This window comes from Lupinus angustifolius, chromosome LG17, assembly GCF_001865875.1.
Source record: "Lupinus angustifolius cultivar Tanjil chromosome LG17, LupAngTanjil_v1.0, whole genome shotgun sequence".
NCBI classification, from domain to species: Eukaryota; Viridiplantae; Streptophyta; class Magnoliopsida; order Fabales; family Fabaceae; genus Lupinus; species Lupinus angustifolius.
In genome coordinates, this window is record NC_032025.1 from 16,597,917 (window position 1) to 16,603,295 (window position 5,379).

Genomic DNA, 5,379 nt, shown 5'->3' on the forward strand with positions numbered 1-5,379 from the left:
AATAATGCTCTTTATAAGTTTGTAAACTTGAAACACTTTCACTTTAAGCAACTTCAGAAAAATCAACTTTGAAAGTTTAAGAACTTGTTGCAAAAAGTGCAGAAAATAATTTCAGAATATGTGTAAGAGCTTTTGAAATTTGTATAAGAGTTGTGTATATGTTGTGTGTTGTGATTGTGAGTTTCAATGCCTTTATATAGGCTTTCCAATCAGCCAAAATGTCTCTTTGAAAGGGTAGGAATTGATTGGAATGAAAACATGTATTTTGGATTGAAACTCATTCACTTTGAATTTGAAAATTTGATGCAACAGCTCTCAATAATCGATTACAGCATTCAGTAATCGATTACTCAAGTGATCTGTCAACTGATCATTTATTTTCGAATTAGAGTAATCGATTACAGAAAGTTGAGTAATCGGTTACTCAACTTTAATAACACTAGTAATCTGTTACTCAAAGACAGTAATGAATTACTCTGATCAGTTTTAAGTTGGATAACTCTTTTCTTACACTTGTAACATGTTACTTAGATGAAGTAACCCGTTACATACTATTTTTGAAAATTGTTTTAAGTATTTTAAAGTGTTTCAATTTTCTTAAAAAATAATTTGAGCATTACTACTATTGTATAATTAAGAGTATAAGATAGAATTACTTATTTAGACTTAGACTAAAAGTCTTAAATATGTTGAAGGTTGAATCTTCATTGTCTTTATAAGTATTCTTCATTTTCTTCTTTTTGGTGATTTTGGTGTCTTCATCAACATCGTGCCAAGGTCAAGAGCAATATCTTCTTCACAATTGAATAGAAACATAAGGCTTTGAGTCATATAATTTCATTATTTCTTCTCCAAAACTCAATTTGAAAATACACCCTAAGATGCTGAAAAAAGGATAATTGGCCCATAGTAACGGAGATGGTTGAAGCAAATCATCGACTTCTTGTTTTCACTTCTAATGCTTCAGAGGAAGCTGAAGAAGGAATAGCATATTAGTGGATGCACATGGTCGAAAATGAGTATAAGGACACTGTTACTCTAACATGAATGTTGCTTTATTAATAATCTTAATGATAACCTCATAATTTACATACTTTCAGCTAGAGATCCTGGAGTTCGAAGGAGTTCTTACACACACCGAAAAGAATCAAAGGCCTTAACCTCAAAATTGAATTACTTTACATCATATCCTGTTAAAGCTGACTCGTGCAAAGAGCATTCAGCTCCACTTGCTGAGATGGTTAATACATGTTAGTATGTTACATAGTTGTTGGGAATATGCTTCCCAACTTTATATTTGTTAATTTCTACATGGTATCCCTTATTTTGCAGGATTGTTAACTAGAACTAACTTGTTGATTATTATACAGATCATACCTAGTAAATCCACTTTAACATTTAGAATGAAATTTCACGCCGAGAAGTGATGGAGGTAGTGTTTTTAATATTGCGGATAAAATGAATGGTCACTCATTGTGTGGGTGTACTATAGTCACAACCTGTCGGGTTTGTCAGTAGGGATGGCAAAAAAACCCGTACCCCCGGGTAAAACCTGTACGGGCACGGGTACGTGTCACAAACAGGTACCCACAGGTTTTAAAAACGGGTATTTAAAAATATCCGTAGTACATACGGGTGGGTATGGGTATTATGGTACCCGTACCCGCGGGTATCCGTTATGTATATGATAACTATATTATTTTTAATTAAAATAAAAAATATACTATCATAACATTCATTTCACTATTTACATATTTTCCTTTTACTTTGTTTACATCTTTTCCTTTTACTTTGTTTACATCTTTTTACATTGTTTACATCTTTTTAATTTGGTGTTGAAATACACTACAAATATTATTTCATGTGTAAAAACACACATGTCTTACAAAGAAAAATATATGTTTTTTGTTAAGTAAATGAGAATTGCAAACCACCAAAACAGAAAATTTCATTAGATTTAGCATTTTTGCCAACTATTCATTCAAAATACACAAAAATAATTAAATTTCATCTCATTTAAAACATAATAGAAATAGGAAATTAGAAATTCAATTAAAATATAGAAAACCCGCGGGTACCCGTTTTACCTGCAGGTACACAAAAATACCCGCAAAAAACCCGCAACGGGTACCCGTATGGGTATGGGCGGGTACGGGTATTGCTCCCCTATTTTAAAACGGGTAGCGGCCCTATTTGTCAGTTTTTCTTGTCCTGATATGCATTGTCCTTATGCCATTTGTACAAGTACGCTCTTAATTCATATAATTCCCTATTTTCATCTATATTCTATTCCTAACTAGTGTCTGGAAACTTAATTCTGTGAGTTTTACGCCCAGTGGAAACTTTCAAGAAACCATTTAATTTTCGAATTGCAATAGTCATCTATTGAAAATGGTTGTCCACGTGAACAAAATATACGTGATCTCAAAATGGTATTCTTTGTAGCATGAAACCTGACTATGTATCTGTTGGGCAGTATATTAGATTGATTTAGATTGTGTTTTTTAATACTGAATCAGAAAATCAATCGAATCAGACACTACATTGACAAATTCTCTAAGTTTAGTTTTAAGTTGAGTGTTCTGTATTTCTGAAAACCAAATAGTAATTTGAAAGATAAATTGATCTTAACAGGGAATGGGGGAAAGAAAGGAGAGTGTGACTCTTCTCAAGTAATGGAGAGGCAATTGACTTTTTTCTTTGTATTTTAAGATTAGAAGTGTAATATCATTACACATAGAAGGGATATAAGTGTCAATATATGTTACTTTGTGTTCACTTTTATACACCACTTGCTTCTCCATTAATGAAAGGAATGGAGATTACCTATCTCATTTTCTAGTATGGATCCTCTCCAAGCAAATCCTTGTAAAATCAAAGAAAATCTAATATGTAATGGGACAAATATTACTTTTCCCGGTCCAACAAAAAAGTGACACTTAATTAGAATAAAGATCATATGTCCTATTTCTGTCCAAATTCTTGTCTCCGTTCAATGAAAACATGACACTTAATTAAAAAAAATTTAAAAATATAAATTAATATTTTTATATTACCGGAAGGATATTGATTGACAATGGACATAATAATTCTGGGACAGAGGATCCTGTTCCATCCTATTACTACATATGATCTCTATTCCTCATTTTGTATCTCATTTAATATCTCAATCCAATTATAAATGACACTTCATTTAAACTAATATTTTTATATTATTTTATAAAGTTTGATCGACTAGAGACAACATTTTAGAATACAAGATTGTGTTCCAAAGAAAGGCTTAGTCATCTCAGTCTGGATCTCAAATTTTCTTTCAGCTCTTGAAGCCTTTAATTTCTACAATTGTTCCAAAAAGTCGGTATAAGATTGAAATAAATAGAATGACATTTGTAAATATCATCCACATTTTCTATCTTGATTTCAATAGTCAACTAAAATACCGGCATTCATCGTCTGGCAGAGATATATATTCATCTCTTGGTGTTTAGTTGTGTTGTTTCATGTTGTACCCATTGAGTTTTCGATGTGAATGAAATTCCATCATGACACAGCCTCTACCTGTACATTTTGATTGAAAGAAATTCTATCAAAGAGAATCACATACTGCAATTTTCAGGTCGGAGCACCCTTTGGGTCTTGCAAGAATATTTGAGCACCTAATACAAGTCCAGCAAACAATTACCCTGATGGAAGCTTTATTGGATCTGTTCAATTCTCTAAATCAGCTTCACCAATGCATTCTCAAAATTGCTTGATTATCCTCTTGTTACTTCCTGCTTACTACAGCCTTCTTGCTATTCAATGATTTAAATTAGAGACCGCATCACCTTATGCAGCCGCAATATTGCTGTTGCAGTGAACATCACAACTGCATCACACCGCAATTATGTTTTGACTCCGAATCACAATGATATGGTCGCTTTGGGCCACGATGCAACCGCATCGAACTGCATTTGGACTGCATCAAGTCGTATCAGGCCGCATCAAATTCAAATATATTTTTTAATCACAAAATAATTCACACCGCAATGAGCGTAATCCACATCACAACGCCACAATAATCGCAATCACAATAACCACAATTGTTACCGCAAATGTGATCGCAACTGCAATTTAAAAGACTGTGACTACTATAATGACCAAGTGGTATTATATGCAAGCTCATGTGGTTTTCTTTGATGGGGGGTAAGGGTATGTAGTATGTAATACACTACTTCTGACAAACACAAGTACGTTAGAGTATACTTACTAAGGTTTTTATTGCTCTCTACACAACCATTTCTAATACCACTACTTGTAGGTTTGAATCAACTTTAGCTTCACCCTAGGAAAAATACCCTAGCATAAAATTAACTTTTGCATGTTGTAACTCATTCATGTAGCTGAGTGCATATTACTAATTACTATTTTCTTCTTTGTTTTTTCTTTTACTTAAACTATAAGTGAAAATTTTGGTTCGTTAATTATAGAGAATCAATTCGCAAAAGAACCACGAATTGGTACACAAGCACCAATTCATGGTTCTCTCTACCAAAACGAGAGAATTGTGTTTCAATGTGGAAGCTAGTCTTTCCAAAGGAGCTCTAGCATCTTGGTATGTATACTGCACAACTACAGCATTGATTCAATATGTAAAATGTTATGGAACTGTTGCCAGGTCAAAAAATTAGATAATTCCTTTTATGAGGCTAGTCATCTGAGGTAGATAGTAATTAAGTAAGACCCAGATTTTGTCCGGAGCTATAAGCAGTTCAGGTATGTTCGCGTTCATGGCAGTATTGAAGATGTAAGTATGCATGAATGCGAGATTGAAGAGGCAAGCATGTATCACATAATGTTTTGATGAAGACAAAGGACACACAAATGTTGATGAAGACAAAAGTGTGAAGAAGGCAAAGGATTGACAATATGCATAAATGTTGAAGAACAAGCTTGAGAAGATGAGCAAATCAACAAACAACAAAGTATCAACTAAAGTCAAGACTCAAGAGTATACAAGGCAAAGCATGCAAAAGAAGATCTAGGGGTTAAGTATTGTTCATATCTTTATTAGATCCTAAGTTGCTTGCTTAGTAAGAGTCTAGGCTGGATGAACCCCAATGAAATCTCACAAGATAAAATCAATCATATCTAAAATGAGACTAACATGCATACATACATGATTTACATGTACATACATACATACATACATGATCATATCTTTTGAATGCATTTAAAATGTATTTTTAAGTCATGTTGCATTCAGAGACATGCATCATTAGGTTATAAATCATGTAGGAGGTTCATTCATCATTTGAAATGTGTTTTAGAAAACCGTTAATCAATTAACAAGTGTGTTAATCAATTAACCATTGGGCTGAACACATTAATAGATTAAAT

At 33.0% G+C, this 5,379-nt stretch overlaps 1 pseudogene; it reads left to right on the plus strand.

Annotated features, from left to right (window-relative positions):
* Positions 1-4,085, plus strand: part of LOC109330923 — a 39,691-nt pseudogene extending 35,606 nt beyond the window's left edge.